This window comes from Polypterus senegalus, chromosome 2, assembly GCF_016835505.1.
Source record: "Polypterus senegalus isolate Bchr_013 chromosome 2, ASM1683550v1, whole genome shotgun sequence".
Taxonomy (NCBI): domain Eukaryota; kingdom Metazoa; phylum Chordata; class Cladistia; order Polypteriformes; family Polypteridae; genus Polypterus; species Polypterus senegalus.
The window spans coordinates 190520771-190542801 of record NC_053155.1 but is presented as its reverse complement, the minus strand read 5'-3'; the positions used below and the strand labels follow the sequence as shown (position 1 = coordinate 190542801).

Below are 22031 nucleotides of genomic sequence, written 5' to 3'. Positions count from 1 at the left end.
TCCCTCCTCATCTTTTCTTTACTGTTTTTTCACTAGTTTTGCATTTAGTTACGGTCAATGTCACTACTGGCAGCATGAGGCGATTCTTGGGGCCCCATGTATAAACAGTGCGTACGCACAAAAATGTTGCGTGCGAACGTTTCCACGCTGAAATCGCGATGTATAAAACCTAAACTTGCTGTAAAGCCACGCACATTTTCACAGTAGCTCCAACCCTGGCATACGCAAGTTCTCCACTCGGTTTTGCAGACTGGTGGCACCCAGCGTCAAAGCAGTGCTACTGTTCCTGTGTGGTTACCTTTTCTTTTTTACATCCACATCCCTGACACTGAAACTAATTGCATATTGTTTATTAGTTTAAGGCATCTGATTGTAATTAACCTGTAACAATATAATGGTCCAGGGAACAGCCAAAATATTCCAAATACCATAGCCGCTTTAGTGTTGTTACTCTCGCTGCACCTTCTTTTTCTTCTTTCAGCTGCTCCCGTTAGGGGTTGCCACAGTGGATTATCTTTTTCCATATTACTCTTACTGCACCACTCGGAGTATTTATATCACTATATCTGAGTGGGGAATCACAGATCTACAGCAGCTGATTGGAAAGAGTATTATCGGTATACAGCATTAAGCACACACTGCCTCAGCCATGTGGTCTACTGAGCTGCTCTCACATGGCAAATGCTTCAAAGCCTTTCCTGTACAGACCTCGTGGTTCAGAAACAGATAAAACTTTAACTTCATTTAAATAATCTATATTGTTAATAGTTAAACATGTGAGGACACGGTGCCGCAGCGCTAGCAAGGAGCTAGCGCTCTGTTCACGGATTGTTCCTGCCTCACGTTGTATTCTTGCTGGTGCTGGTGCGACACTGGAAGGATAGATGGATAGACTAATTAAACATGTACTATGAAGATATTTCAATGTTCATTAAAAGTTTTAAAGAATCTGCGTTCTAAGCTTACAGTTGGCTTAACGTCTATTACATGCTTTAACTCCTATCATCATGAAAATTATATCATGTATATATCTCAGTATTTTAGAGAGTTGTAATATTACGAATGTAATGGATTCTGTGTCCTGTCGGAGGAAGAGAAAGCCCAGAAGCATATAGTGATTCACACAAATAGAGCACATAAAAGATCAAATACAAAACAAAGCATTTAACGTGCTACTTTAGTTACGATGTGACCTGAGAAACTTGTAAATTAAACGATTTTAAGATTAAGTTTATGATGTTCTGCTTTAATGAAAAAATAAACTATGTGTTTAAAGTGGAAATTTCGAGATTAAAGTTGCCATTTAGTGCTTTTTTCCCTACTGTGTGCCTATTTTTTTTTCACTGTACCCTAATAAGCTTTCATATGACACTCAGACGGTGGGCTACGACTTATCTTTTCACGGTGACTTTGATATTGACAACTTCTTTTTTATTTCGGGCACTGTGTGACTTTGTGAACTTGAGCTTTCGAGTTTCTCCGACACGCTATGTCACTCGATCAACTTCCTTTTGTTGTTTATACCACTGTTTAAACCAACAAATAGTATGTTTTTCCTTGCCTCCACTTGGTATTCGCTGAAATTCTTCTATTTTCCCTCATGCTCATATGTCTCTTCACAGAAGGCTGAGCTTAAGGGCTATTTATATTGATTTGCATATTCAAAGAGGCGTAATTCTGGGAGGAGTTGGGGCGGGACATTACATTTCACGCTGAATGGGATTTATGTAGCGGAAGAATGTGGAAGTTGGCGTTCACACAGATTTATGCATCTGGATTTTTTTGTGCATATAAACATTTCCACTTTTGTGCTTACGCCATGTTATAGTGTGAGTTCTACGCACAGCGTTATACATCAGGCCCCTGGACCCTACAGAGGTTGCACAGGTATTCCAACTTCTCCAGGATGGCACATCAATACGTGCCATTGCCAGAAGGTTTAATGCCTCTCCCAGCACAGTCTCCAGGGCAAAGAGGAGATTCCAGGAGACTGGCTGTTACTCTAGGAGAGCTGGACAGGGCTGTAAAAGGTCCTTAACCCATCAGCAGGACCGGTATCTCCTCTTTTGGGCAAGGAGGAACAGGATGAGCACTGCCAGAGCCCTACAAAATGACCTCCAGCAGGCCACTGGTCTGAATGTCTCTGACCAAACAACCACAAACAGACTTCATGAGGGTGGCCTAAGGGCCCTACATCCTCTGATTTCACAGGATCTCCCCAAAGTTACTGGATATCATGGCTGGCCTGTACACTGGTACTTTGAATGCTGTGCAGAGTGTAGGCAGAACCTCTGCGTTTTTCCCAGTTGATTCTTGGGTTCGTGTTCTTGTTCCTACTCTGTCCAATGCTTGCATGGACTGGGTGTTGGGCAGGGTCATGGGGTATCTGTTGGTGAAGAGAGATTCACTGATCTTGACTTTACTGACAATACTGTGATCATTAAGGAGCCTATGATGGTGGCTCTCAAAAGTCTGAGTGAGGAGTCTAAGTGTCTAGGCTTACGAGTGTCCTGTAGCATCAACATTTAAGTGTTGCCAATCAACTATAGAAAGAAAGAAAGAAAGTTGTTTGAGGGTCAAAATGTGTTATTTCAGTAAGTATAGCATGTCTTTTCCTAATACACGACTTAAACACAGTTAAATAAAGAGGAAAACAATACTTCACTCAGAAAAAATTATGATATACATTTACAGTATGTTTTGTTATCCTTAGAAACATACCTATATAGCATGTTACAATTATGCCAGGACAATCTGTTGTATTTTGTGCACATTGCCTGTTAAAAAATTTTCTTATATTAAACAGACACTTGGAAACTTTCCATGTGCCCCAATACTAATTTTCACTAAATGTCACATTACACAGACTTAGTTTGCCTCTCCTCCACTGCCACTTTGCCATTAAGATTTCTGTCTTATCATTTTGTACGCGTATACACTTTCATTATATGGTCCCTCCATCCTTTTATATTTAAGCCCACATAATTAAATCTAAATAACCAACAGAATCAGAAACAAACCAGGAACCAAATATTTACTGGCTTTCAGCCCACCATAAAGTTATACAAAGAGAGGGATAGGCTCTGATACAGTGCATTGCTGAACTCACCACATGACAAACCAACTCAGGATCCACACCCACACTTATTTACACAGGGGCAGTTTGGAGTCAATAACTAAATAAACACACGCATATTTGAGGTTCTATATGAAAATGGTTTAAGTTACTTTCCAGGCTAGAATGAACTATTTTATATATATATATATATATACACACATCTATTTTACAATATATATATAAAACTAGCCAACCCGCGGCGTACCATACGCCGCATAATCAGGCCGGATTTTTAAGCACAGGGAGAAAATTAACATTTGAAAAATCGGTTATGTAATACATCAGCAAGAAAAGCAACATTGTAACAATGCACAGAACAAACCAACACACAATCGTCCGTGACTGAAAACTGGCGGACCGCCATCGCTCATGTGCCCACCTCCAACTCGTCACTTGAGTCGCTGTCATCTTTGCACAGTCCAGATGCACCTGTGACTCACGTAGAATTTCCGTCTTCCTGCAGGAGCATCTAAGAAGACACATGTTTGTCACGGATGCGAATTGCTGTATGTAGCGTGTAAAACAGTTTGCTATGGTGCACCCAGTCATGCATCGTAACCGAAAACTCAGTTTTTAAAGACTGCTTACTTCATTGTGTTTTAACCTCAGTTGTAAAGGATTGTTTTAAGGATCCCATGGGATACCACTCGCAAACCGTTTTACATGCTGCATATGGCGATTCACCTCCGCGAGAAACATGCCTCTATGAACAATGTGGCTCGGAGGTGCCAGGAGTTGGTGGGCGTGGCTCCTTCCTGCGTGCGCCATAGGTGTCTTACTTGTCGGCGGCTCAGTGAATCCACGCCCCTTCCGGCGTGCTTTCCATGGTTGTCTTGCCTTAGTGAATTATATATAAAGATTGTAAGGTCTGTCCCTGACTCTGGCCTTTGAAACTTAATCCTGGTCTCATTCGCCAGCTTAATTTAAGAAACATGCAGCTCAGCCCATGGGTTTTGCGATCATAAGACAGCAGGAATGAAATTGGACCTCAAATGCCTCTCACGTCTGGTACGAAAGCAGAGGCACAGCCAGCACTACTGGATATGCATGGCCATGTATGCCAATGTGCAACTCACAAGTACAGCCAACCAAGAACACTGCTGCTATGACACGAATTCCATTTCAAGTCCCTCACATAACTGGCAGAGACGTAGCAGCATGCCACAGCTCACAAGATATCCACAGCCAAGCGTCCCAGTGTGCTAACTCACACACACCTGTCACAAGTGGTACAGATGACTGAACACACACAATCCCACAATTACACTTGCAGTCCAATACCAACTGCGATTTAAGCCTTTGTTAATATGTACATGTCCCCAGATGACATTGACAGGCATGCAACATCCTTCATTGTTGGTATGTCAAGTACAGCTGAGTAAGGATGCTGCAGGTCGGACACAAAACCAGCTTTGACAACTGGAGACCCCAACAATAATCTAGGCAGAGTGACTGGGAGTGGTTTCTTTTGCGAGAGCTGCAGGCAAAACCTGCTCCAAAATACCTTTAGGCCACATCTTGGGCAGGATATGATACATGACGACAGGTGCTGACAACATCCTGCACTACACAAACAGAGTAATCATCTTAAACACTCATGTGACACAGACAATTGTTTACCTGACCCAAATCCTTACTACCTTCTCCTCTCAACCAAAGTAATGGCGCCCTCCACAGTGTGACTCTGTTTATGCGAGTCTTGATGGTCACAATCATACACACTCCCTGTGAAACTCAATGCTCAAAACAAGCACACAAAACAACGAGAAGAAAATCAGTGCCATCTACTGACCATCAACTACATCATCATACTGTAAATGTGCAGACACAGAAATGCCACAAAAAAACCAACAGCAACTAACACACTGAGTGCCAGCAAACAAAATGGAGAAGACAATTCAACGCTGACTAATGACAGACCATAATACTAAATGATGCTGTTCCACATGTCAAAGCAAGATGTACACTGGTATGTTGAGCCATAGAGAAACATGCTGACAATGTGGGGCATCAACAGGTAAGACTGAACCCCCAGTACCCACGAAGACCACAACAAAACAATCTCGCAAATCTCCATGGATAGAAACAGATACTTTAACCTCTGTTTGCTCATGCCCAATTATGAACACAGCTTTTACAGCCCCATATCAATATTTATTACATGAACACTATGTGGCCAACTTTGGTTGGCTATGTCCTCACTGGGGGGCATTATTTTTCTGGGGGAAACCAAAAGATAATGTTACCAAAATGGAAACATATTTCTTTCTTTATGTTCAGCGCCACAAATACTAAAAGATATTATCACTTTCCCTGGAAAAGCAACAGAGAATAGAGTGGACCCCAAATTCATCTACAGCTCATGAATGTGATAGCGACAGACCGAGAGAAGACTTCACTTTTCACTGAGTAAAAGAAATTAATAACTTTACTATTTTTGGTTGTTAGACATTTATTCAAATTACCTATAGAATAACTCAGTACAATTTTTGCCTTTCATGACAACTTTCTGGCCATTTTGTTACTTTCAATGTATCAGTATCAAAATTACTTTACAGTATTAACAAATACTACATTTGGTGATATCCTTAACTACTCCCTTTTCACAAGACTAAATCTATTATAACACACAATACCTCAAGCTTCTGGTATGATATTCCATCACATTCTTGTATTGCTTTGTCAAATCCATGCTTTTTTCTTTTTTCCATAAAATACTTACATAGCAAATTCATTAGTGTTAACTTAACACTTGAAGTGTATATTTGGGTCAGCTCTTCTATATATATACATTTTAAAGGTTACTTTAACACTGGGAATTTTATTGTTATTTCATTTTGGACTTCCACATTACAATGCCTGTGTACCTTTTACATTCCCTTTTATTTGAAGACCACACAAACACATATTCAGTGTCAAATACTCCCTTGTCTTTGTCACCCATTACCTATACGTTTAAAATTCATATTCAGATTTATCATTATAGTGGTGGACTACACCCCTTTCAATTGCCTTTTATTGGAGTACTGAAGGTCGCATGTTCTACTAGTTAAACAACTTTGCATAAAACATGATAATTTAATGTGCACTTATGCATTATGTGAAATTAATTATGAAGTTCACATTTCCTTAAGACACGCTTTACTTTTAAAGCATTCATATTATTATGGGTTACATATGTCAAAGCAAGACTAAATTGGAAGGGCAGGCATATATCTGAGATAACACATACAATAGTTCCAAAATACAAAATAAACATGACCCCTCAAGCAGCCTATTCAAACTACACAATAGCTTGCTACACCTGTGATGCTAAACTGGTACAGTGAAAACACAAAAAAAGTCACTTTCATTGAGTCACACTACCTTCTGCCATGTCATGAGGTGCAGTTCTGCTTCAACTGATAATTTCATTAATACTAATTTTGGAATCAAATATTATTAATTACATTACTTCTGTGTTTAACATGCTGGCAATGCTGTGTAGTAGACAAAATGTTTCATTTTTACAAGTTCAAACCTCTAAAAAGCAAGTCACCTGACCACTATCTGTTGAATATGTGCCTGTGTAAACTGTAATTTAATACTTGGACATTATTTGGAGATATATAGTCAGGCAGTCATTGTCCAACCCACTATATCCTAACACAGGGTCAGGGGGGTCTGCTGGAGCCAATCCCAGCCAGTTTACGGCACAAGGCAGGAACAAATTCCGGGCAGGGTGTCAGCCCACCGCAGGGCAAACACACACACACACACACACACACACACACACACACACCAAGTACACACTAGTGACAATTTAGGATTGCCAATGCACCTAACCTGCATGTCTTTGGACTGTGATTATGTTTAAATGAAACATGATTTATCCATGATACTTCATGGACCTTCTGCATGGCAACTCAAAAGGATGTTATGTTTAAACAATATTCCAATGTGTTTGTACAGTATATTCATATTCCAATGAAAGGTCACTTGGGTTCAAAGCCTATCAGCATAATATCTGGCACAGGCAGGACTTGGGTCAGGAAGGGAAACCAGTTAGTCCCTCACTGGACACAAAGTAACTAACACTGAGCCAACTTCAAGTCGCCAAAAAACGAGTGTTTGTGATTTGAATGGAAATCGACATAGAGAGATCTAGCAAACTCCACACTGAATGTGGCTGAGCTATCATTATAGAGGCAGCGCTCTGAGGTTGCAGTACTAATAACACCTGCAGCCAGCACATCATGTACTGAACATGCATGCATTTTTTCCAGAATGCGATAAAGCACTGCATTGCTGTTCTCGCAGACCCCTTATTAATGCAGTCTGTAGTAACTATGATTCTGTAAAGTGCAGCAAATAATTATCACTACACCTCGTTGCAATTAACAGATTTAAAAAAAAAAAAAACAGTCTCACCTCGCGCGTTTATATCTTATCCAGTTTTGTTTTGTCCAGTTCAGGGTCCAGCAGCACTGGGCGCAAGTTAGGAAACAAAACTGAGTGTAAATTCATCCATGGGCACCCTCATGTGAAACCCACAACGTTTCAATTAACACTCGCCAATTAGCCTAAACTGCCCGTCTTCGTGATGAATGATAAACAAGAAACACTGCGCATGCAATTCATCTCAACGTGAGGGCGAAGTTTTAATTTCTTGCAACCGCAGTTTTACTGCACTGGTTTTCCTCCGAGCGAACGAGAAGATGAACACATTTTTGTTGTGTGTGCTGACGAAGCTACTTTTATTTTCTAACAATATTGTAAGTCGGCACGCAACGCAAGCAAGGCAGCGGCTAACTTTGTACAGCCGTACGCTCCCCCAAAACCTCGCGGCACTCAAGTCGGTAATCGGGTTTTGTTTTCACATCTCCCATTTTACTTTACATACAACAGAATCAGCACGGGTCGGTCTATCCACATGCTCTCCCTCTGTATAATTTATAGAACACGAGTATGTATCGAGGATAAGGACACATCACTTTCCACGGCACCTTGCAGGTCTCAGCTTCAGCAACCAACGCGCTTGCATAAACAGAAAGATTCCATGTGCCTACTGATCCGTATCTTTCCTACCTTGGATGTAGTTCCTTAATAAAAACTCATACAGAGGTCCCGTCTTGTGATTATTTTTTTTTCCGAAAATTCGAAGGCCAGCAGGTAGATGGTGTTGCCACCGTCTGTTGTCAGCTTCTAAGCCCGTACTCCTCTCGTGCTGTGTGTTGTCTTAACTACCACGTTCGCTTAAACCGAGTGTTCTGCCTGCGGTAAGCAGTCAGCAGCAGCGCCTGCCGAAGGGGCGGGGCGAGGCGACCAAGAGACAGCAGAGCGCATCTTCTTGGGCACCGCAGCCTACAAAGAGGAACCTCTGCGAACCGAATTACAACAAGGGTACTGCATGTAGATAACAAATAATTGTTAAATGTAGGTAACAAATAATTATTTTATTGAAAGATGCTTAACGACCTCTACAGAAGGAAACGTGATTTAACTGGTAAATTGTGAATATATATATATATATATATATATATATATATATATATATATATATATATATTTCATATGTTAATTATTCCCCATATTCACGCAATTGCTGACTTCCTAACTAACGTCAAGTATAATCTGCTTTAAATCAAGTTATTCATTAACATTTAAGCTTTAGAAGCAAGTGAACAAACTTAACACAATCAATGCCTTTAGAAAAAGCAAAAATAGTCATATAAAGAAACCAATGATTAAACTTAACCACAAAAAAAATATATAATGAAACATACAGTAGGGTCTAAATCCAGTCAGACTCTGAAACCAACAGATAATACATGGCATACATTATTAACAAACAGATTAGTGTCAAAAGATAACCAAAACCCAAAATTAGATAAGGGGTGGCTGAAGTTGACCTGACTGAAAAATAAAACAACAAAATGTTAAAGACAGAAACACCTGTATTTATAATTGGATCCAAACGGCAATACCGCCTCAATTCAATTTGTCATAGAGAAAACCATCAAAGTTTAAAAAGTGCTTAATCAGACTGTGACAATGCTTGAGGGCAAATGGTCACATAAGCCAGTGCAACAGCTTATCTGATTGTATAAAGCCATGTCAAAGGCTACCTAGGCATATAAATAATTTCCAAAGGCTCAAGTCAATAAATAAATCAGTCAGTCCAACCATTCATCAATCAAATCATTCTTTATTCCATGGAATGGCCCTTTACAGAGCAAGCTATCGTGAGGCACTTTTCTTCATGTTACAAGATCAACTGTGACATTTACCTAGCACAAAAGTTACAGGCTACTCTCTTAGGTTCTGCTCTTAGTGGGAGATACAAGGAAATGATACAACTAGCTATACAACTGTGATCTCTTACCACTCTCACTGTTAGTATTGTACCCTGTGTATTCAACCATATGGACCTTTAATGGGAGGCTGATTACTAACTGGGACTGTCTTTGCTGACTACTGTTACTTCACAAGTTATTTTGGGATATTTCACAAGTTACTTTGCAAGTTAAGTTTAGTATTTTTTAAGGCAAAGTTATTTCTTCACAATCATGGTATATATTAATTTGCCACATAAAATTGAAGTGTTGTTTTATAAAATTTAAAAAGTCCTTCTCTGTTCTTGCAGCTAAAAGGCACCAATGGATACACAGGTCCATAGGTAATTGAAAAAGCTATTAATACCATGATTGTGAAGAAATAATTTCAACTTGAAAAATACCAAGCTTATCCTTTAAGCGACCACAGTTAGACAAGGAATAATCAATCTAGCTCTTGGTCATACTAGCAATTCAGACAGAGACATTGAGTTTAAGCTTTTACTTAAAAATTAAGTTAAATTATTTGCATCAATAGCAATAGCAGTAAATATAAGCACTGTAAACTATTATACAACCTGGGTGGGTTACTACAGTCTTCATGTAATCTCAGATGACAATTCCCAGGTGTCTCTTTACTCTGGATGCAAATTATATAAGGTATTACTAATATAAAAAGAAAAAGATTTCTTGTGAGAGGCATAATATAAGTTTTCAGACTGAAATGTAACTCATAATCCATTAACATGCTTGCTAATGCTCTGCTACTAAAATGGAGCTGATAGCAGGTATTCACCTTTCTCACTTGAAGTGGTTAAAGCCTGTTTCTTTCTCACCCGCTCAAGCCACCACAGAACAAACACATTACAAAAAATCACTTTTTCCTATCTTTTTTCCTTGTTTCAAATTGCAGGCTTTAAACATTGTAGCAGGGTGAACTGTGAGGCAGGGCAAAAGCCAAATGTTTGGGGTGCTAACTGTGCAAAACCCCATTTAATTCTAACAAAAAAGGGAAAACTGTAACAAACACACACACACCTAGGCGCTCTTGAATCAGTTCTCTTTCAGGGACTCATTTTCTTTCTCTTTCTCAGGTGTTCAGTACTGGGACAAAGGAGACAAGACTGTTAGCGTAAGCGCCTCTTCTCAACTCGGCGTGATACCACATACCTTATGTGAGCCTGGGAAGTGATCCTCTGACGCATATGCATGAAAACCCAACAAGTAACCAGCACCAAAGTGCTAAACTGAAATCATAGTCAAAAAGCAGAGTAGTAATTTGCGTACCAGAACTAACAAAACAACAAAGAAACAATCACTATAAGGTTTGGACAAATCTGTAATCTTGTATATACTATCCCAGTGTGGAGCCAGCAAAAACATGATTGCTCAGATGATGACATACAACATGATTTCAAGACATGCCCTCTGACAACTGGCAGAAAATCTCATGCCAGAAAATTATAACGCTCATAAGAAAAACAGAATTGGATCACTAGAGCACATGGTAATTTTTACCATCATTAAAAATAACAAATTAATTAAATGTAATTAAATTATTAAAAATAAATTGTTAGGGTTTTAAAACTCTAGTTTATTTGTATGATTTTTTGCATGAAGTTCAAGAAACAAGCAGAAAAAATAAGTCATCAGACCATGACACTTACCAATAATAACTTACCAATTGACAAATAAATCTGGTCAATATTCTTAAATGGACAGATCTATTTATTACATACAGTTCATATGCAAGTCTTTAAATAAACACATTACATTCAATACAATTAAAAACCAACATAGAATTACATTTCCCATTTCATTTTGCATGCAGTGACTTGCAAATTTTTTGAAAGGAAGTGTTTTATATTTAATTATGTTTGCAGTTTTTCCACTTATTTTTAGAACAGCTGCAATACATTTTTTAAGTACATACCAGAAGAAGAATTTCATCTGGTATGCCAGATAAGCCCATCTATTACCCATTCCTATTTCCATGCCTCTAAGATCTGGTGGGAAACTATTGTCAGACTCTTCAAAAGCAGCTGGCATTTCATGAAAAGGCAAAAACCTGAAAGCTAACAACATTTTAACATGCAGGAGAACCTTTTTGTCTTTTTTGTAAGCATCCAATGAATATAATTTCTGCACTTTCACCAGGTCTGTCCAAAATGCAAAAAGCATATATTTTGGTTGCAATTTTTGTTTACCTTGGGTACTGCCATTTCATGTGTTTTGTTGATAGAGATGGAGCTCTGTTGCTACCATGTGGACCCTAAAAATATGGATTGTGTGACATTATCTTATGGAGGTATATTTTAAGGTGTCAACACACTACATTTAGCATTCAAGATTTCGGATTCTCTAAGAAAACTAAACTTTAATGGTGCTGAGATTGAGTTTTAAATACTTCCTATTAGAACTTTGCATGTTACTTTGACATTGTCTTTGTTTGATATATAAGGCTTTGTTATTCTGGTTTTGTTTTGATCATTCGATTCTTTGACTTCAGTGCAAATTTTTTATCTTTAATTTTTGTTTTACTATCTTTTAAACCTTCTATTTTTTTCTTTATTTTTTTCCAATTAGTGGTAGAACAATATTGCTTGGCATTTTCTTTATTATATTTTTGCCTTTATGCCTGGTTTTGAGTGATCTTCAATTAATTAGTTTGAGTAAACAGCAATGGACTAATTAAGATAATCTAATTTTTTGGGGATGACAGCTCTATTTTCTAAATGCTGTATCACAAAACAAGGCAGGATTCAGACCAAGAAATCTGTATTGAAACTGTAAGATGCTAAAATATTTTAAAAAGATATTAAATAATCTACTCAGTATTTTCATAAGGAATACTAATATAGAAGTAATGCAAGTTCAACATAATTCTTAATCATTTTAGTTGATTTGCAATTTAAATCTCTTATTTGTTTTAGTCTGTTCAAATTTAGCCAAAGCAACTTTTTATGAATTAATTTCTGTCATTTACATTAGTTTCAACTCTTCTTGAGTGACCTTTTAGCTAATAAATAATCAGACCTAAGGCAAGCAGGGTAAAACAATCCTGTGATTAAAAAAATTAAATAAAATCTGTCATGCCATTTTTAAACATAGTTAACAAGAAATTGAATAGGGCATGATGTTCAACACAATTTTGAAACAGCTTTATTGAAATTGCATTGTTCAATTTGTATGATGGTGCAGGTTTTTAATGGTGCTATACAAAATGAGAATTGAGAGTTGATTTAATAGTTTACTGCCTCATCCAAGGTTTGTTCCTGGCATGAATTTCTTAGTGAGAAAGGTTTCCTAGATGTAAGAAAAACAGTGTGAAGAACCAGGTGATGAGAGAATCAAAAAGGAGATGGTTAAATATTAGGTGAATAGAAAGGCAGTGGCCAAAAATACCAGAAACATTAAGACAAAAAAGTCAAGGACAAAAAATACATAGCAAAAAGTCTTAATACTAATTTGTTTTATGTATCTTTAATTATAATTACAAAAGACTGATGGTGGAGTTTAGATCTACACAGAGGTTGCTAGCAGCCCTACACTAGCAAGGATGCTATTTAAAATAGTAGTTATTTGTTGTGACATTCACAAGTCAAGCATTTTTGCATGTTCTCCCCTTGTCACTATGGGTTAGTGCCAGTGTGTGCTGTTAACTGGTGAGGATTCCATGCTGATCTGAGCTTAGTACATATTTAAGGTAACGTGACTAACTTTCAGGTTTAGTACTGTAGCAGTGTGCTTCAGAGCTGCAGATTAACAGTGGACTAAGACTAAGATTAAGTACAGTTGCAGTGTGCTTCATGGAGTCGTAGAAGAAAAACAAAGTAAGTGCCTTGAACACGAGGAAGGTGCTATATAAATTAAATTTACTATTATTACTAATAGACCACCTTGTGAGCAGGTTTAACAGACTTAGTATGCTGGGTAATATTGCAAAATGAATCCTATATGCATCAGACAGACTGTCACAGGCAAGAAAATGCACAAATGTGCCATTAAAATTTATATTTGGATGGTGATAAAACACTAACACAGAAAAAGACAGTTGATGCAAGGAAATATTTATATATGCATATTATAAGAATTTGAAACATACAGGTAGAGAGTGAGATGTTAACTGTAAGCATGCCACCGTTAATGGGCAATCAGATATCCAGCAGAGGAATCTGGGGAGAAACACTAGAATAAAACAAGACTAGCTACAATTTAATTAAAGCTGGTATTGACATTGTTCCATTGTTCACTGAAACAGCAGTTTAATCTGAAGAAAGTCTGTAAGTGCCATACAATGTAGTCTGTAGGTACCGTACAATGTAGTCTGGTCTTGATCTGAATCTAATACAATACTGTCTCAGGTATACTACAACTAACCCTTTGAGTTTGATCTTCAGGTACTCTGGTTTTCTTCCCTCATTCCCAAAGACGTGCAGATAAATGTGTGATTCCAAATTGGCCTCAATGTGAGTGAAGCTGTGTATGAGTGAGTCCTGTGATGGAGTTGTGTGATTGTTACATAATGCTGTTATGTTGAAAGTTATGGTTCATTTATACACAATAAATGATAGCAGGTGATAGTATGAAAGTATCTTGGCCAAGCTGCCCTACATGAAAAAGGAGGCAGTTTCACGTTTAACAAAGCCACAGATGTGTATATTTACCTTTATGTTTTTTGTTAAGTTTTAGTACTTTTAAATCTGTCATGCCAAATTCATTTAAACAGTCTGTTTGCAGAAACGTGTTCTGGGCTTCGTTCCCAATTAAATCAGTTGTTAAGAAAGTAGATACTACTTACGGAAAATGACAATTAATAACTGAAGGTTATCATACTAATTTGAACAACTAGCTGAAAAATTTCCATTCTGATTCTAACACTTAATTTGCTGCTGTAACTTTGTATAACTTTTGACTTGTATTCTTCTATTTAAGTTTGTATAGTGATTATGTTAAGTTTTTAAAGCTCTGTGTTTAAGACACACTGTTGAAATCTGCAAAGTATACTTCCTAGTTTTTTAGTATCTGTGTGTTCTGCACTTTTATTTGGTATTTAACTTTTTAAAGAGCTGGTATGTATGTACTTTTTATACTGCACTTCAGTTTGCTCTGTTCCATAAAGTACAATGTAATGGTCTATGTTGTTAATACTGTTATAAAGATAATAGTTTATCTAATACTGAATACAAGTGTAGCCCCAATTTGAATGTAACTATAGTGTGTTTGGTAAGACACCAAATCAAAATAAAGTAAAAAAAACATTATTAAGCCGGAGCTTATTCAACTGTAGCCATAAAAAAACATTTAAAATAGCCTTTTGAATGATTGGGTGCTAAGATGCTTCCTTTTATTTTCTGTACTGGTTTTGCTACATTTAAAGCTACAGGAAGAACAGGAAATCAACAATTAATGATACTTCATACAATGGTTTCAGGAGGACACATCGTAATGTCTCATCCAGTAGACTTAATTTTTAATCAGTTATCCATATTGAAAGAAAATTTTGTTTGTTTTCTTTTTTTTTTGGTTTTTGAATGGTTTATTCATGCTTATTATTCTCCCTCTGGTGGGTTATTTTTGCTACTACATGTACTGCATATACTTTTAAATCTAATACAATATTTATGTTAGATGGAATATTTTAGTAATGAATAGAATACACTAGAATATATCATACATGATGTAAAGATACATTTGGAGCTTCAGAAGAATTCTAAAAACTTTTCTCCAACTAAACTGCTTTCTTTCCACATGCATACAATATAGAGTCTCCAGTTAATGGTTTATATATTAATATCTGAAATCTTTTAAATCCATTATACTTTAAAGTCAGTTCCACAGCTCTTTTATATTAGTCTTCAGATTGTAAAATGTTACTTACATTTGAATCATAAATTCAGAATTATGAATAGACACAAATAAGAGCGTACAGTTGTTAGAATGTGTAGTAGTAATAAATAAATTAACATTTAAAACTCTAATTAAATGGTTATATTGAAAAATATCCCTGCTGTCAGTTGTGCCAGATTTGCTAAGACACATGAAGAGAGTTTCCAATACAAGCTACAAGGTATCTGTGTGCTTGCCAATTACACTCTATTTATGAAACATTCAAATCTGTACAGCTTCAGCAGGAGCAAGTTAATGAAGTCATTGATAATATGCAAAAACACCACAGGGAGTACATTAGTAATTATAATGACAATGAACAGCATTTAGATACTATGAAACACCACTGAATAGAAATGGAGCAGTACATATTGATTTAAATCTTACAAATATGTTTTTTTTTATATTTTAAGAAATTGGAATAGCTTTAGAAAAAACTGATCCACCTACAGTAACACATAGAGTATGTGTAAAATATGTATAGTATGCAGAGTGGATTCAGAAAGTATTCAGAGCCCTTCACTTGATTGTGTTATAGATTTATTTTTGAATGGAGTAATTTGAAATTGATGCCCTTTAACTTAAGCTCAGTAACTCATAATGACAAAGTGAAACATGTTTTTGGAAAGATTTGCATATTTATCAAAAATCAACAGCTGAAATCTCTTATTCATGAAAGTGTTAAGACGCTTAATTCATTACTTTGTCGAAGCCCCTATGGCAGCAATTACAGCTTCAAGTCTTCTTGGGTAGGTCTCTATAATCTTTGCACACCTGGATTTGGGAATTTTTCTCATTCCTCCCTGCAGATTTTCTCTTGATCCCTTAGACTTAATGGGAAGCGTATGTAAACTGCAATCTTCAGTTCTATACACAGATGTACTATGGGACTTTGGCTGGACCATTAAAGGACTTTCAGAGACCTGTCTTGAAGACACTCTAGTGTTATCATAGCTGTATGCATCAGGTTATTATTGTGCTGAGAGGTGAACCATCACAGCTTTCTAGAGTTGCATACACTTTGCAGCAAGTTATCTTCAAGGAAATATCTGTCTTTGGCTGGATTCATCTTTCCATCAATTCTGACAAGTATCACTGTCCCCGAAGCTGGTAAGCGCCCACATAACCTGATCTGATGCTACCATGCTTCCCTCTAAGGATGACATTAGGCAAGTGATGAACAGTGCTTAATCTTTGCTAGATACAGTTCTTGGAGTTACTCAAAGGTTTCATTAGATCAGAGAATTTTTTTTTCTCCTTATGCTCTCAGAGTCCTTTAAATATTGTTTGGCAAATACCAAGAGCCACTCTTACATGAATGTGTGATTGATAGGAGTGCTGCTGAGATGATTGTCCTTCTGTCTGGTTCCCATCTCAGCAGAGGACTTCTGAGTATCTGTTACAGTAATATAAGAGTTCTGGGTCACCTCCATGACAAAGGCCCTTCTTACCCAGTTACTCGATTTGGCCAGCTGGCCAACTCTACGAAGAGACTATTGAGGCCACTTGCTCATGGGAACATTCAAAGCTTTAGAAATGGTTTTATACCCTTGCACTGATTTGTGCCTCACCCAGGGGCAGATCTACTATGAAACTATTGAAGCCTAAGCTTCTGGATCCCTAATCCTGGAGGGGCCCCAGAAATAACTTTAATTTTATTCCTCCATAGCTTAAAAATTATTAGGCATAGGATATTTGTATTTACACTAGTGAGTTTGACATTTGAGATAACGCAGTACAGCAATTTTAACCAAAATCTGAGATGCAGCAGTTAAATATTTAAAAAAATGTGGTGATCTGTTGTGGAACACACCTATTGAAGAAAATAACAGTGGTTACTCAGACCTCCTTGCTGGTTGCGAAGGGGTCCCCATAAAGTTTAAGCTTCATCTTCTCAAAAATGTAGGTTTGCCTCACCCCAGTGTTATTGCAGAGGACTACAGAGAGGTCCTTTTATAAATGTGTTTTCACTTTGCTATTTCATGTTATTGAATTTAGATTGGTGAGCAAAAGTGGCAAATGTATCCATCTAAAATAAAATCTGTAACACAGTAAAGTGTTCTGAAAGTAAAGGGGTCTGAACTGTACACAGGCTGGCATAGTTTGTAGTTTTACTACCCCTTCATGGCTTAGAAAAGATAAACACACAAGGAAGAAATAAATAATGGGAGAACATAACTGTTCGGATACTCTGAGAATTTAATTTATTTTTCTCTGCAAAATACATTTATTTTGATTCATTCTTTTCCTACATTTGGTTTTCTAGAAATTGATTTTATTTGAGTTATGAATGACCCTTTTTGCTTTTTTATTGATGACATCATTGTGTATGTGCATCTATGAACACTTTTCCATAACCATGGTGTCATTGTACATACATCTATTGTGATGTCTTGACACTATTTGATATTAGAGTAAGGAACTGTACATTATGTAAAAAATTAAAGGGAAGACTTTTCCCATGTAAATGGATTAAAACAAATCATTTGGTTTAATTAATGGTGATTTTGTAAACATCATCAGATTGCTTGCCTTATAGTTTTCATTTTGGTGTATAGTATTGAAACCTCTACCACATATGAAATGATACAACCATTTTAAGACTACACAAGCTCATTATTTAAGTGACCACTTTAAAAATGATTATTCAAAAACATTTGTATTTCAGAACATAACAGATTGTAAGTTAAAAAGTTATGTTTACATTATGTAAATAATAAAATTTAAATATATTCTTAAGGACTTAGAGGTGCAGATTGGAATGTAGCTAACTGAAGTAAAAGCATTCCATTTTAAAATGATACTTCTTAGGTTTCAATCCAGTCTGGTTAGTTATAATCCTTGTATGGTGGTACCTAACCATTATATACCATAGCATTAATAGTGCTGCTGGGACTACTATTCTAAGGAAGACTGCGTACAATAAAATTATTTCATTGTTTCAGAAATAAAAAAGGGCTTTAGGAGGATAACTGCTGGGGTAGCTGTTTTCTTTGATTGTGGTCAGAGAATGCAGTTATAGATTGTGTATTTTCTACAATATACAGCCAGTATTTGCAACATACATGTTTTTTTTTAAATGTTTTTGCCCTTTTATATTTATAGTTTTTACTGACTTTATTTTTTGCTAACAATGTCAACATTTCCTTCAGATGCTAAAATGAATTCAACTTTAAGTTATTCTACTTTTGTCTTTTAGTGATTGGAAAAGGTCTTTAAACACATGAATAAAGAAATGCCTGTCTAGGGTAAGCCTGGTGAAGAAGAGATGGCAAAAAAAAATCCTGTTAGAATTAATTCACAGGCCCATTGCTGTTGTGTTGTTGTGTTTTGAGTATTTTCAAGACACTGTGTGCTTGGTAACTCTTTATTTCATAACACGAGCATCATGTACAGTATGTCAGAGAGAGTGAGAACATTGGCAAGACTTTGATAAGGATTATGAGCTGAATGGTCTCATCTCAATTGTCAAATTTCTTATGTCTTAAAAGGAATCCATAGATGAAAAACTGGTTTTGTCATTTTTATGCTGCAGTTCACTGAAATGGGCTGTTTTTGGCAAACATTCACAAGTGTTTTTCTGTGTGTGTGTCAAAAACCAGCAAATAGGGCAAGATTGTAACTTTTTGGTATAAAACATATTTAAATTTATGAGATGAGCACTGGGATAATAAGGAGAATTGATAGGGCAAACAGTAATCATTATATCATAAGAGTTGAAAAAAAAAAAAAAACTGACGAGCATGTAAAACAGGTTGTATGCTAGAAAAATGATTGGAAACGTAAACTTAGGAACGATTGTTTACAAGAGAGTTTAGATGAAAATTACAAAATATAAACAAAACTTCAAAAACACAAGAAAACCTCATCAAAGATCTACACCAAGGAACTACAATAAAAATAATTAACCATGACAGGAACTGGATTGAAAGGGCTTCAGTATTATTACTATTGCCAGCAATGACAATCAACCAAGTAGGAGGTTAAAGAAGGGGTGTGGACTGAAGGCATTATGTGGTGTATCACATAACTGAAATAGCTTTTATCCACCTCCCCTAGTCCTTGTTTTACCTGCCTGTTGCTACAGGACTCTCCATCCTTGCTAGTCACATGGCAACTTTGGCTACACTGCAGTTGTTATGCTTTTCCCTAAGAAAGGTGAATTGACAAATGAGGATGATTGAAAGAGGAGATGAAGCCAAAAGTAGAAACCAATGATCTGTCATTTCATTTTCTGCTATCAACACACTAATCAAAGAATTGTGATAAAAATACAAAGCAAAGAGTCAGAGACCAGGGAATCTAAATCATAATAACCAAAGAGACATGTACTGTATGTGAGACTGTTTTTGGGGGATATCCCAAAAATCAGATAATGATGTATCTAATGCACCACAGATTGTTAAACTGATTATGTTAATTATGATATTTTATGGTATGATTGCTCTGTAGCAACCAACATTGTGTCATAACAATGGCAACTTAAAATAAGCTGAAGCCCAAGGAAAGAAAAATGTGAAAGAAACCACACCTTTATTTGTAATTAACTAAAACAATAATAATTAAAGCTGAAAGACGCACTAAGAAAAAATTAAAGTACATAGAATGATAAAAACAGTTCCATGATGGAGAAGTCAGCTTGTCAGCAGGTAAGAGATAGCCAGGGGATCTAATAAAAATATATATATATATCTAACATATTTTGTATAGCTTTTAAATATAGGGCCAATCAACTCTGGAGGGATCTGCCTGTCAATATTTAAGCTCTCATATTAATAACAGAATTTATCTAAGTCTTAAGACTTGTTGTTTTACCACTGTTGGAGCTATTGATGTAGTTATTAATAAAACATTTCACTAATGCAGCAATAGTTTCATTGAGATGCAATTTTCATTTTCTTCCTGTGTAGTGAAGTTGTAATTGGGGTCATTTAAACTTTGACAAAGTCATCTGTCCTGACGTTAGAATAGGTAGCTGTAAATGCCTTAAGAAAACAATATTTTTATACATGGTGCTTTTTATTGTGAATTTAGATGGGCAGGCCAAATGTTTTATCTGCATGTCATCCCTACTACCCTCATTATCATCAAACATGTTTAGATTTTTCTAATCCTTTTACAGGGAAGCTGCGGTGGGCTGGCACCCTGCCTGGGATTTTTTCCTGTCTTGCTCCCTGTGTTGGCTGGGATTGGCTCCAGCAGACCCCCATGACCCTGTGTTAGGATATAGCCGGTTGGACAATGACTTAACCTACAGGGAAGTCTCTTCTTATTTTTACAAAAACAGGGTACTTTTCCTATACAATCACTTACTTCCCCTTCATTCTTTTACTGAGAAGTATGAAATGGTTATATATTACTAAGAAAAAGGAGGGTTACCATCAGAGAAAAAAAGTGTGGTTATGCATGGTTATCATGTGATGTTTTCTATTTTATCAGATATATGTAGTGTCTCTTGTTTCATCCTATGGTGTTTTGTGTTTTTTTTAAATGTAATTGTATGCAATAATGTAGCATTCTCAGTCCCACTTAACTCAGATCATGGTTACAGGGGGGCAGAACCTATCCTGGCAGCATTAGGGACAAGGCACCTGTGCATGCAGAATCCACTCATGCGCACATTGCCTCTCACACTCACCTCAGTTAACCAAATTAGAGTCTTCTGTTAACATAACACTCCTGGCTTTGTTTAAGGAAAACCAGACTACATGAAAGAATAGCCAGGCAGATACATGGAGAACACAGAGACTCCACATGGACAACAACAGGGCACAGGACTCAAATCCAAAATGTTCTTGGCTCAGCTGAGTAACCCCAATTTGGATTAGTGGGCACAAAATATGAATGGATGCATATTTAATTATTTGGATTTTTACATAAGTTCATTAAATAAATAAATAAATAAATAAATACATACATACATACATACATACATACATACATACATACATACATACATACATACATACATACATACATACATATTATATTATAACAAACAACAACCACCCCTCTCAAATAAACACGAGAATGACTAAAAGGAAAGAAAATTAAAAATATAGAAAAAACTCTGACTTGGCTAAAGATAAAAAGAGCAGCCACAATGAGACATTATTAAAAGCGTATTGCTGTTGGTATAAAGAAGCCCAGTAAGCATTTATTGACATACTTCAACTGAAATATTGATTGCTGAAAGTACTCAGTGTCATTGCCTCAGTGAGAGGAAGCACAACATTGGACATCAATTCTGTTTTCTTTCTCTACTTGTCTACTACCTCCAGTGGGTTGACAGTGCAACCCTGCCTTTTTAAGAAAAAAACTATACAAAAAAGGGAAAGCAGACTCTTTTTTTTCTTAGGAGGCTGTGCCCCTTTAATGTAGTGACATCCTTTACATGTTCTTTAGCTCTGTGGCACACTGGCCATCAAAGACTTACAGAACATGTAAAGCATGTCACTATCCACATTAAAGGAGTGCAGTCTCCTAAGGAAAAACAGCCTGCTCTGTCCTTTCTTATATAGTTCCTTCGTGTTACATGACCAGTCCAACCAGTCATTGATGTGGGACCCCAAGTACTTGTCACATTACATCATCCCCACATCCATTCCCTGAATATTTACCAGATATAGGGGCTCTTGGGTGCAGCAAAAGTCAATAACCACTTTCTTGGCAGACAATTCTTTCTACCGAAGGAAACAAATATTTCAAAA

The 22031-nt window shown here is 36.7% G+C and overlaps 1 protein-coding gene across 6 annotated transcripts in view; it reads right to left on the bottom strand.

Annotated features, from left to right (window-relative positions):
* sytl5 (synaptotagmin-like 5) overlaps nt 1–8387 on the bottom strand; it is a 356011-nt gene extending 347624 nt beyond the window's left edge. For 5 of the 6 annotated variants that reach the window (XM_039745076.1, XM_039745077.1, XM_039745072.1 and 2 more), the window contains exon 1: nt 8186–8387. The gene's annotated coding sequence lies outside the window, so the exon portion shown is untranslated. Of the gene's footprint in view, nt 1–7528; nt 7605–8185 lie in introns of those variants that run through there. The other variant, XM_039745073.1, reaches the window with a different exon arrangement.
* Between the last annotated feature and the right edge of the window lie 13644 nt (nt 8388–22031).